Here is a 13,588-nt window from a genome sequence, read left to right as displayed (position 1 = left end):
CAGTTGAGAGCATTGAGGACCTTAGCGGTTAAATAACTTGTCTGAAAGTCATATGGCTAATAACTTGAAGAGCTGGGATTTGAACCCAGAATGTTGAATGCAAAGGCCATGTGTATAATCACCATGCTACCCTGGGAACTGAGGGTAAGTCTAATGGGAAAGAATAAAATAACCCATACTATTGATTTGCAGTAATAGGATAGAAGCTTACCCCGCTCTACTTCCCATCCCACCTCATGGTCAGAGAATAGACTGGGGAGGAACTGGAAGTTCATGCTTATCATCCTCTCACTGCCCTCTGAGACAAGGCCAAAAACAAAAATGGACTCAGCAGGTGACCAGCTACCGCAAGGGCACTTCCTGCAATCTCTCCCACCCCTGGCCGTTGCCCAGTCCGCTGATAGGATAACAGATCAGAATAGTGGTGATGTTTCTCTGAAGTTTTACTAAACAAATGGGGAAGCTGTACATACAAATTTTCTCAGACTATTAAGTTACAACTAAGTTAGGGAGCAAGAGTGAGGCAGGGTGAAAAGATTCTACTCTTTTTGGCAAGACAAGCAAAACAAAATCTGGTCCACATGATTCTAGTCAAATATGCTAAGTGCCCTGTTACCCAGAGAACACATTTTATGCTCCATGTTAAGCTGTCAGGACTTATTCCACTGAGTGGTACGTGGAGAGGAAAGCCAGTCCCACAGGCTGCTCTCTGGGCCTGCAGACACACTTGGATTTGTCCCATGGTTCAGCATGACCCTGCTGGTTCTCATGAACATTCTTGTTGCCTTGTCATTGATAAAGAAATAAAATCAATATTATGACTCTCGTTTGACTTATCATTTGTAGCTTTCAGCATTGCCTTTGCCTTTCAGATCTTTAAGAATTAATAAGAGATATTCAAAACCAGGATTCCAGTTCCAAATCACTGCCATTTTGTAAGCTCTGATGCCCCAGTCATTGTATCTCAGTCCCACCATAGATATATATTAAGTGTCTCTCTGTGTTAGGTGCTGAGGATACCAGGCTAAATGGTCATTTACCCAGGGAGAGCAGTGTGGCACAGGAGACCCGTGGCTGTGAATGAGCCACAATCATCCAATGGCTCAGATGCACTGGAGATCTCTGGAGGAAACTAGCATCTCTGTATAGGGAAAGGATTTTAGGAAACCCAAAGAAAAGGGAATGGTAGATTTGAATTTTGAAGGATGCAAAGGAAAAGAGGTTTGAGAAGCAATGAGAAACTGGATGGCTTTTGAGTAGTGTGAGTAGATAAAGAGCATAGGTAGAGGCATTGCCAGAACCACATGGGAAAGTAGGCAAGAAGTCAAGAGGACTGTTGAATGCCATGATAAATAATTTTTATAATGGGGAATCAGGAACATGGAATGTTTTGAAGCAAGGGAGATTTATGATCAGAGTAGTATTTTAGTATTTTGAGGAGCTCTCTCTGCAGCAATGTTGAGGATGGATTGTAGTGTCCAGAGTAGAGATGGTGGGCGGGGGAGCAGTTAAAAGCCACTACATTTTTTTTTTTGACAAGAGATGATGGAAAAAAGAAGCCAGTAAGCAGACTGCAAAATTGTGTTCATAGAAACAGAAGTAGATTCGGTGATTAAGGATGACTAAACTAGGCATTTGAAATCAAGGCAGGGAGAGTTTCATGATGGAAGGAATGGTGGACAATGTCAGAAGCTGCAGATACATCTGAAAAGATAACAGGTAGCTACTGGATTTGGTATTTGGCAGATAACTGGTGACATTGGTGAGGTTAGTCTCAGTGAAGCAGTGCAGCAGAAGTCTAACTGCAATGGATTGGGGAAAGTGTAGGAAATGAAGACATTGGGAAGTCAGTATAGATTGTCATTTTGAGAGAGTTAGCTGAGATGAGCAGGATGATAGGTTTTTTTGTTTTTGCTATTTCCATTAAAAAAAATAAACAACAACAAAAAACCCCCAAGAGATGGAAATTGTCAAAATGGAACCAAGTCAGCTCCCTGTTGTCTTGTTAGTATTGGCTCTTTAAAACTCACAACACACTGCAGCTTCTGAAGGATGAGCCAGCTGGACTTAGTCACCATGAGAATAACTATTCTTTTTTGTCAAAAGCAATTGTTCTGATCATTCTCTTGTATTTATGCCTGAATCCCATCTTCTTCCCCTGCTACCTAAATGTTAATCGTGTTTCCTTGGTTGATGCTTGTGCCCTGAATTAGTCCATAACACTACTGTTGACCACATCACACTCTTCTGGCTCAGGCTCTGGTTCCTGAACTGTAGACAGACTGTATAAGGTCATCCTGGGTTGCAGTTCCACTTATACCAGGATCTGAACCTCTCTCAGGTTAACATCCTCCAAAATGAATACCAAATGGCAGTACATGGTCGTAGGTTAAGAGTTGGGGCTTATAGCCAGGCTGCCTGGGTTCAAATCCTAGCTTTGCTACCTGTTACCTGGGAGATCTTGGACAAATTTCTTCACCACTTTTTGCCTCCATTTCCTCAACTTCTCCCTGGGAATAATAGAACCCACTTCATGGCATGGTTTCAGGGATTACATGTATTAATATATGCAAGGTGTTTAAAACAGTATTTGGCACATAGTAAGCCTTCAGTGTTTGTCCCTAAAAGACAAGTTCCACAGTCAGTTCCAGCAAGAGTTTCTTCCTTTTTGCTGCCCTCTGGTGGCCAGTGAACACAGTGGAGGACTTAAAGTGCAAAGCTGACCCCTTGTGTGTTGGACACAATGCAGATCAGATGATGATGAGGATGATGATGATGCTGATCATCATCGTCATCACGATTATGAAGAAGATGATGACAATAGACATGTTTGCTTATTATTTCATTGAATCTTCCCAGTAAGCCTAGTGAAGTAGGTAGGGATCATCATTCCTTTTCCATAAAGAAGAAAACTAACAGGGAGAAAAAAAAAACCCCAAGATAAACTATATGTGTATTGAATTAAATATCATATGCACTAAAGTAAGCCTTATTTGTAGCCAGGGATTCAATTTGAAGGAAATAAAAATTTATTTGTTTAGTTTAAATTCAGGGAATATTTTGATCTGATTTTGTTACAGTTCAATAGTTTCATAAAACATACAGTTTTGGCTTCAAATCAGACTGGTTCAGTAGGTTTTTTCCCCCTTCCCCCAGGATAGTTGGTTCAGTTCATGGTTTAGTAATACATTAACATTCAGGTTCACTTCTACTTGGATTTTGGATTGAAGTTAGGTTTGGTTCAAGTCCTGCTTCCAGGAGTCTGGTGAATTTTAGATTGATGGACATATTCAGGAAACGGCCAATGGCTAACAAGAATGCACTGTGCCTTTTTCATCAAAAACATTTCCACAGCCCTCTTGCCTGAACCAGTATGATATCTGGTTCTCTTTAAGTTGGCTGTCCTGAACTGGAATAATAACGCTAAACATAGTAGTGAGTAGTGATTTTGCAACACTGACAAATGATCTCACATTTCTGGACAGACTTCTAAACTCACAAATTTATAAATTTAGTCACACATGCATTCTAAAGGATCGTACATCACAGATGGATGGAATTTGGGGGTTCCATGCTTCTTGTACTTACTGTCTTGTCCCTATTGTAACTGTGCAAACAGTATGTGATTGTGACAACTGTCTTGAATATGGATAACATCTTGCTGGTAAGTTTTTTTTCAATGTTTTGAATTCTGAAATATATATATATTTCAGAATATATATATATATATATTTGAATTCTGAAATATATATATATGTATATATATATATATATACACACATACATATATATATATATAATGGGGAAAATTGGGTTTTCAATTTTATAACAAAATTTAACAGCAAATAGGATTCACTTTATGGAAATGTGTTTATAGCCAACTTAGGTGTAACATGCCCATTCCATTAAGCAAGGTGGCCTAAGTTAAGATTTTGTTTGTATTAGGAGAGTGGTTGACGGTGTCAGAGCATCAGAAGGATTGGGAAGCTAGGACCTGAGAATATAGGCTGAACCAGAGATGTTGTAATAGTGACATTTACTGGGTACAGACTGTGTACCAACCTCCCTGTCACATAGGTACTATAATTATTTCCAATTAATAGTTGACAAAAACAAAGCTTAGAGGACCAAAGTAACTTGTCTAAACTATGCTGGGTAGTAAGAAGCGGGATTTGAACCCAGGCTAATCCAGAGCTCAATCAGGTAACCATCAGAGTAAATTTGCAGGTAATTAGGAACTGGGTACAAAATATAAATTAAGATCAAGGCAAAGGAGAAATTCAGACACCAAGCAGGCAGGCAAAATTCAGGGCATGTGCAGCAACCAAGAGTCAAGAGAAGTCAAAGGTCAGAACCTTTTCATGCAGATGAAAACCAGAGGGGAAAACTAGTCTGATGAAAAAAGAAAAAAAAAATAGTAAACTTGGCTAGACAAACAAGGGGGCTAAGAGAACTGTAAGGCCTTAGTTACAAAGAACCCTCGACTGAAACGCATCTTCCGTCTCAGCCAGATGGCTTCAGCCAAGAAAGGAACCAACTTAATATTGGACCCATTAGGCCTAATCATAGTATATAGGTTCATCCTGCTTGGGTAGACATGTGAGGTCAGAAATAAGAACAGGTTTAGGTTAACTTCAAGCCAAAGAATCTTCTATTTTGCCACAAGTCATATAGTTCAATTGCCTACTCAAAGCAAGAGTTTCTTCTATGGCATTTCTGACTAGGTTATTCAAATCTTTGGACATTTCCAGGAGTGGTAAGCTCACCACCTTCTAGCTAGCTCCCTCCTTTGGTTATAACTTTCTAACTGCTGGAATGTTCTTTTTTATGGGCCCAGAATCTCATCTATATGACTGCTATCCAATGTCCTGACTCTATCTCTGTGGTCACACAAGAACACATCTGCTCTTTTTTTCTACGCAACAATTTGTAAGAGATGAAGATGTTTAAAATATCTAAAATAAAAAATCCAAAATCTTCCAAAAGATAAGAGAAAAACAAGCAAACAAATCCTGAGATTATTAGGGAAAGAACTCAGAGTGGGAAGAGATGCCATTCCCAATCCCAGTCTGGTGTCTTTTTCCATTTTCATTCCACCCCAAGAAAAATTCACCCTTCTAGATACTACCTAAGACATACCAAGTCTTAGGTAAAGCCCTGCTGTCTTTGCAGAACCATGAAGAATTAATAGTGCTTTCTTTTTCCCATTAGTTTGTGGAGACAAACTAGCAGTTCTCAAAAATAACTGTATTAAATGACAGAAGGAAAAAAAAGTATAAAAGAAATACCATGAGCATACGAACAACAGACAGTTGTCACAAATTTGGCTAGTATTTCCTGCAAGCCAGAGTGTCTCCTTCTTTGTGCTGTCTATAAGAATGGGGAGGGGAAGACTTCAGTGCAGTTGCATCTTTCCTTTGAAGGATTATGGCAGTGTCATATCATGTGTTGAGCAAGGGGGGCTGCAGTATTTTTGCGTTCTGGTAGGTGCTAGAAAGTAAAGCAGTCATTACTTCTGTGAAAGGAGAACTAGAGGAGTCAATTTTTGAGGAGCACATACTGTGGGTTTCTTAATCCTCATAGTAACCTAGTAAGGAGGCAGGCATCATGCAACCCATTTTACAGTTAAAAAAACCTGAGGTTCTGAGAGAGTAAATTGCCTTAAATGCACATAGCTAGCATTAATAATAGTAATAAATATAATACAAATATCATAAAATAAAGGTGACATCATTTATTGCATGACTTCTATCATGTTAGTAGTTAACTTAATTAACACTCTCCTCAATTTGCTCATTAAATCAACAAGCACTTATTATGTAACTTAGAGCCAGTATGTGGCCAAAATTTGAATGCAATCAAATTTCAATGTATATAGATTGAAGGCCTCTTGACAAAACAGGCATATGCCAAGGACCGTATGTGATCAACAAAATATAATCCCATTTTCCCATTTACCCATTTACCCACCATCCCATTTACCATCCAGTAGCTGAGACTAGCAAATAAATAAGCAATTATAATAACAGATGATAAATGGCCTAAAGGCCATGATCTTTCCCCTCCAACATACTGAGAAACACGAAATCTGGAAATATGCTCATGGTGCCTCAGGCTGAGCTCCTAGGAATTTTCCTTTTTAAAGTCATTGAGCCCTGCAAGCTCCCCTGCCTTCCCTGCACAGCGTAGTCCCAGGAGAGGATGAAGTGGCCATGGAGGTGGCAGTGTGGTACCCAAGAACGTTAGCAGGCAAGCACTTGGAAGTGGTTGCCTGGCCACGTGTGTGTGCAGGGGCTTCCAGACAGCTGAGCCCTCCCAGTGAACTGCTTGCCAAGGTATGAGTGAGTCCTTCTGTAGGGCACTGGAGAATTGCCTGGGCTTGGGGGGTGGGGTGGGGGCGAATGGGGGCAGGGGACTGGCGTGCTGTGGTCCACAAAGACAGGAACATAAATTTTTTTCATTAAAACAATCTTGAAATTGTTGGCAAGCCCATAAAAAGGATTGGTTAGAGCCGTCTTGGGGCAGCTTTTCTTTGAGTTCAGTTTATTAATGTAGGTTTTTACATGGTTTTTTATTAAGAAACATATGGTACTTTAGGCCATTTAACACCAAGGAAAAAGCTTCATAAAGAAACATTCTGAACACCAATATAATATAAACTTGTACTCTTGCATTTTACAGAAAAGCAAGTTATTGGAAGATTTGTAAATAATCTCTAATGTTCATTGACAAGATATTTTATCTTCATTTAGAAATATATACAGAGCCTTTCAAAAAGGGGAAAGAAGAATCTGGGTCAAAAAGGGTGTGTGTGTGTGTGTGTGTGTGTGTGTGTGTGTGTGTGTGTGTGTTGAAGGAAGATGGAAATTTGACAATAGAAGGTTTTACATATATTTCCCCTCCCCCTAAATGCCTTATTGACCCTTTGAGGTGTTTTCTTAAAGCAGATGAGGAAGATGTCTTATGTTCCTTGAATTTAGGGCAAGATACCATAAAATGAGACCTTTCCCAAACTATTCTCTACAAAGAAATGCAGCCTAATTAGAAAAAGAGCCTGGGGTTGACCTTATTTGCCCATTTGTTTGGCCATTGCTAGACCCTGGTTCAGAGAGCCAGACTCAGTGGTAAGAGAAGTCTCAAAAGTATACAACCTCAACAAAAAGTCTGCTGGAGATATGCCCCTCTCCTTTTTGTTCTATCTGGGAGTCACTACCAATGCCACAGATGATAGCCTTTCCCCCATCCTGGAGGCAGCCATCCAGGAATGTGCAGAGGCCAGGGGCTGAAGCTATAGACACTGACCTTAGAGAAAACATACAGCTGATCAGGGCTACTGACTGGAGGAATGGAGCAGGAACCAACAGAGTCCTAGCCTGACAGGTGTCAACTTTTATGGCAATGTGTGGAAAGCCCTAAGTCAGTAGTGTTTCTCAAACAGGAGATTTTGCCATTCAAGTGCATTTGGCACTATGCGGGGACATTTTTGGGTGTCACAAATGAGGGTGGCGGTACTATTGGCATCTGGTGGGTAGATACCAGGAATGCTGGTAAATATCCTATAATGTAGAGGATAGCCCATACAACAGATATATTCAGTTCCAATGCTGATAGTGCCACTTCTGGGGTTTGGATTTGTATACACACATTGAATTGGGGGTATTGCTTTTATTTTTCTGCTGTATCCAGAAAATTCCCAGAAATTCACCTTGACCATACCTAAGAGTCCCTCAAAGCACTAAATCAATTCTACCTTGTTGTAGGGCTAGAGAGTATTATACTTTCCAGATAATTGGGTAGCCAGCCACCTTAGGAAGGTGGACAGGTGGCTGTGTTATATATTTCAAGGTTCTAAATAAAAAAGCAGAGACAAATAAGGTGAGAAGGGAATGGGGAAGGGAAGATGTTTTGATCCTCAGCCCATGATATGGGGACCCACCCTCTAGATGGTTTTGAGTCCAGGAGCAGCTGTGCCTGTGACAAGTGGAAAGCATCACTGCTGTCCCAGACCAGTGGAGGAAGACAGGCCCAAGACTAGGGACTGGTACAGGACCTCCCCAGGACAGCTGTTGCCCTCCTGACCAGTGTGCTCCCTTGTGGCCACAGGAAAAGGTGTTACATTGCTTCCCTAGTTGACTGAGGGAGTTGGTATTCCCATCATCCTCAGGGATTGTCCTAGAGTGGATATTGTCTTATGAACTAGGAAAGAGGAGAGTAAATACTCCTTTTACTCCAAGCTCAGATTTTCATCACTATCACCTAGCAGTAAAATTCTCAACTATTGATTCAGTGCCTGCTATTAGCAAGACACTGTTTTGGATTCTCTGGTAGAGATATATAGAGGAATGGCTCCTTCCCAAAAAGATTCATTCCATAGTAGGGGAGACAGACCTATCTCCCACACTATAGAATATAACTATAATAAAAAACAGATCAGTGTAAGTGCTATAATAGAGGTAGTACAAGTCAAATGTAGTGGGACAACAGGAAGCAGAAAATAAATTTATTCCAACTGGAGGCGTGTGGGAAGACCTTATAGAGAGAGTGGCATTTTTATAGGATCTTGAAAGATGGCAGGACTTTGACAGATAGAGAGATTAGTATATGCCCAGAGGTAAGAGAGCACATGGTCTTTTTGAGAAGTCACAAGTAATTTGGTGTAAGTAACTGAAGCAGACAAAACTTTCAGGGGAGCTGCAATGAAGACTACAAAATGAAGAGCTGACCACAGAGGACGTGAATACCAAGATGAGGAGTTTGTATTTTATGCTACTCGCAGCAGCACACTGTTTGAGTGTATTTCAGTAGGAGAATGATGTGATCAGCTCTTTTCTTTAGAAAGAGAATTTGTTAGTATGTGAGAGATGGACTGAAGAGATGGGAGGCCGGACTAGCAGGCAGGGAAATTTGAAAGCAATTGATGGCTTTTTTCTTTCTTTTTTAGAGACATTGAGGATGAAACTGAAAGGTCCAGCCAATATTTGAGAGGCTGGCAGTACAGGGTAGCAGATAAGAGCAGGGGCTCTGGAACTCTATGCCCACATCCAAATCCTAACTTTGTCACTTGATGACTGATTTGGGGCAAGTGTCTCAATTTTCTAATCTGTAAAATGTGGCTTATACATATAATCTTCCTTACAAGGTTATTGTCAAGAGTTTTAACTGGGTTACATGCAAACATTTAGGGTAGACTTAGAGCTGATTATTACATTTTAAGGAGTTTTGTAAACTATTGACGTCACTTTGGTAGCTTGAAATAAGACATGGTGGGAGTACTTACAAATGGAAATTGGCAAATGTCACAAATCAAAGAGATAGAGAGAATGAGAGAGGAAGGGAGAGATGGATGGATGAAGAAAGGGTGGGATGGAAAGAAGAAGAGAGAAAAAGAACTCATTTATGATTGAGTTCTAGAACAACCTCAAATTTTAAACCCAGAGTCTCAAGCAACCTGAGTTCTTTGAGTGGTACTAAACATTTGATGGAAGGAAAAGGGTCTCAAAAATTAGATATTATAATATAGTCTGCATTGTTCATCTCATTACACTTCCAAGAGACTTAATATATGTGGAACATGGAAAAGTGGAATTTGAAGCGACTTTTGAGAAATGAAATGAGAGTGATTTAATTCAAGCAGCCAGTGCTACAGGAGATACTTCATTGCTATATTAAGTGTAGGACCATACAAGATAGATAATACCATGGTTTAATTGAAGGTAAGGTTCAAGGATACCATAGCTGGTTTGGAAATCAGAATACCTGAGTTTGAATCCCTCTTCTAGTATTTATTAGCTTGAAGAAGTCATTTTTCCTCTGTGCCTGAGTTTCCACATCTATAAAATAGGGTAATAATACCACCTCTCTTGCAGGATTGTTATAAGGATTAAATGAGTATGGATTATTATATAGACCACATAGAACAGTGCTAGCTCATGGTAAATACAAAAGAATTATTGGCTCTTATTATTATGTTTCCAAATATTAACTGTTGAATTTCACTAAGTTATGCAATTTCCTTGACCCTTGGTTTTCTCATCCATAAAACAGAAATAATATTAACAACTGGCTCATCTATCTTATAGGTGGTTGTGAGGATTGAATTAAATACATAAAAGGTAAAAGTGCTCTGAAAACCATAAAGCATTACAGAATCACCTTTGGTGATAAGAATAAATATAGTTCAGAGAAGCAGTCTTGGAATACAATTCCAAGGAATGAGATAGCTATTTCTGAGCAAAACCCACAGGCTGATTGTGAACATAAGAGGGAAACTGCAACAGGCTGTGCAAATTAGGAGTGCCTCTGCCAAGCACACATCAGCATCCACATGCACCCAGCATGGAACAGAGTCTGACCACACATTGGTCTTTTTGGCTACAAACCCATAAACAGATAGCAATCGTAACCAGTATTAACACACAGTAAAAAAAAAAAAAAAAGGGCTCACTGTCTTGGTTATATCTGAAACTGGAAGAGCCACCACACAGTGAATAATGATGTGGCATTAGAGCTCTAGGAAAGTCTTTAGGCTCCCATTCCCTTCTTCCAAGCTCACTTACCTTAGCTAAATAATGTCTGACCTCAGACCTCAGTACATCATTCCTTCATTACTAGAAAAGCTAACAGTTTAATAAGCTATTATCCACTATTTAAACTCAGGGTGAATGAAGAATTAGAGAAAAATCTTCTTCCAGATCTGGTCTTGCTAAGTAAATACTCTCCACAACTCTTCTTAGATCACTTCTCAGGTGTCAACTTTGTGTTGACAGGCCAACTCTGTGACTGGCACATTAAACTCCTTTACCCGCCCCCCCCTCACTTTTTAAAACTCTCTTTTCCTTGAGTTCCATGACATCACTTTATTTGGTTCTTCTTTTTGCCCTATGGCTTCATTCTTGTTTCATTCTCATTGATACTTCTTCCTAAATGTTAGTGTATTCCTCTTGATGAATTTCTCAGTTCATTTTAAAGTCTCTTCTGTGTATTCTCAGTTATATATTTGTGTCTCCCACATCTGAATCTCTAGCCCAACTCTCTCTCATGAAGCTCCCTTGTATTGTGGATGATTTGAAAGAACTTTGAGGTCAAATGTCTAAAATCAAACTCATTTTTTCCCTCCCTGCCCCCAACTTTTTTCCAATTGTATTTCCAACCTGTCAACCATAGTCAAGGTCTTCACCATCCACCTAGTAACCTGGGTTAGGAACCTTCATATCTTGGATGATCTCTTCTTTCCTATCTTCTCCACATTCAAATAACTACCAAGTCACATCTAATCTTCTGCACATATATCAACTAGTTCTCTTTAGTGTCCTTCTCTTCATTTATGTCCTCATAATGTTCCATTTGCATAACTGCAATATTTTAACCTATTTTCTGGACTGGAACCTTCTCTCCAGTGGAATTAATTTTCCATAAGGCCAAAAAATTATCTTTGTAAATTGTAAACATTATTATTCCACTCTCCGATTTGAGCCATCTATTAAATATTAAATTATCTCCAAACTATTACATGATCTAGCCCTACATACTATTCCGGCCTCCTCTCCCATCTCTGTCCAAACATGCACTCTATGTTCTAGTTGCAGAAAAATATTTATTATTGTTCTATCCTGCATTCCTTTCACCCCTACCCCTACCCCCACAGTTCAGCTAAATAATATCCCTCATGAGGAGGCATCCCCACTTCTCTAGTCTCAGTGTTAGAGTCCACATTTGAATGGGTATGGCATGTTTAAAAATAAATATCTGTAAATGATGACTTTGTCTCCAAGGTTACTGAAAAAATTGGAGGAGTCATTGAAGAGTTTCCCCAGAATCCTACGACATCTTCCCACCATCATTATCTGCACTGACATATTCTGCACTGACACAGCTGCCATGTTCTGCCTCCCTTCTTGCTACTGTAGATTCGCATTCTATGCCCCTGTATGAAGCCAGTTCCTCTATTTGTATCTTTGCTCCTATCCTACATCACCAACTGAAGGGTAGCTCTCCAGCAATTCTTTTCCTCTCTCTAGAACCATCAATTTTTTTTTCACTTTCTACTGGATTGCTTCTGTCAGCATTCAAACCAGTTATTTCTCCTGACTTAAAAGATAACCCTTTTCTGTGATTTCGCTTTCTTCCCTAGCTTCCAGCTCATTTCCTTCATTCTCTCAGCTGAACTCCTCAAAAAAATTTTCCATATTCAGTTTCCTATTTCCTTTCTCCTATTTTATCTAAAACTTAACTCCAGTCTAGGCTTATGCCCATGACTACCTCAAAACCACTCTTGTAACTGTCACTAATGATGCAACCTCTTCCTGATTTACGCTCCCACTTATGGTAAATCATCAGCCCCAGTGGCTTACTAGAATTAAGGACATCATTATGCTGATGACTGCTGATTTTATATCTCCACCCTATACCTCTCTCCCCAACTCTAAATTCCCAAACTCTGCTCCACCTGCCTGCTTGACAACTCCACTTGAATGTACAACAGGCATCTTAAAACATGTCTGGAACCAAACCCCTGATCCTTTCCCCATGCCTTGCTCCCCACAAGGCTGTCTCCATCTCAGGTGAGAGCAAGTCTAACTTGCCAGTTGCTGGAGATGTAAAATCTTAGAACCTTGACTCCTCTGTTTCTCTCACATTCCATAGCCAATCAATCAGGGAATCATGCTGGAGGTACTTCAAAATATATCCAGAATCTGACTGCTTGTCACTGCTTCCACTTCTACCACCTATCCCGACAACGCTGTATCTCTCATCTGGTGCATTGCAGCACCTTCTAACCTTGCCCCACTAGAGTCTATATCCAATGCATCACTCAGAGCCATCCTCTTAAAATGTAAGTCAGATTATGTCACTGCTCTACTCAAAACTCTGCTGTGCCTTATCATTTTACTCAGATAAAAGGCAAAGTCCTTATATGACTAAAAGATGTGTCAGAATTTGCAAATTCTAGACCTCTTTGACCTCCTCTTCTATTGCTCTCCTCCTCGACTCACCACCCTTCAGCCACTTTGGTCCTGCTCCTCAAAAGTTCCTCAAAAGTTCTAGGCATATTCCTGCCTTAGGACCTTTGTTCAAATATGCCTCAGCCTCCAGAGCTCTTGCCTACTTGGGATACTCATCTCCTTCAGGAACAGAAGTATCATTTACTTTGTTCCTTCATGTATCTTAAGTGCTCAGAACCATGCCTGCACGTAGCACATGCACAGTAAGTCTCTCTCTGTCTCTTTTTCCTTCCTTCCCTCCATCTCTTTCTTTTATTTATTTCTAAATTTACACTTTTTTTTAACATTTATTTATTTTTTGAGACAGAGAGAGACAGAGCATGAATGGGGGAGGGGCAGAGAGAGAGAGGGAGACACAGAATTGGAAGCAGGCTCCAGGCTCTGAGCCATCAGCCCAGAGCCTGACGCGGGGCTCGAACCCATGGACCGGGAGATCGTGACCTGAGCTGAAGTCGGACGCTCAACCGACTGAGCCACCCAGGTGCCCCTCTAAATTTACATTTTAAGGCAACAAACAACCCAATTTAAAAAGTGGGCAGTGAACAGTCACCTAACCAAAGAAGATATAGAGATGGCAAATAAGCATA

The 13,588-nt window shown here is 40.2% G+C and overlaps 1 long non-coding RNA gene across 2 annotated transcripts in view; it reads left to right on the top strand.

The window, feature by feature from the left end:
• Positions 1-3,596: 3,596 nt before the first annotated feature.
• LOC122234952 overlaps positions 3,597-13,588 on the top strand; it is a 58,895-nt gene continuing 48,903 nt past the window's right edge. For both annotated transcript variants that reach the window (XR_006212956.1, XR_006212957.1), the window contains exon 1: positions 3,597-3,664. This is a non-coding gene — a long non-coding RNA (uncharacterized LOC122234952). The remainder of the gene's footprint in view (positions 3,665-13,588) is intronic.

Source organism: Panthera tigris, chromosome F2 (genome assembly GCF_018350195.1).
Source record: "Panthera tigris isolate Pti1 chromosome F2, P.tigris_Pti1_mat1.1, whole genome shotgun sequence".
Classification (NCBI taxonomy): domain Eukaryota; kingdom Metazoa; phylum Chordata; class Mammalia; order Carnivora; family Felidae; genus Panthera; species Panthera tigris.
The sequence above is the reverse complement of the archived record's forward strand: the minus strand, read 5'-3'. Positions and strand labels throughout refer to the sequence as shown.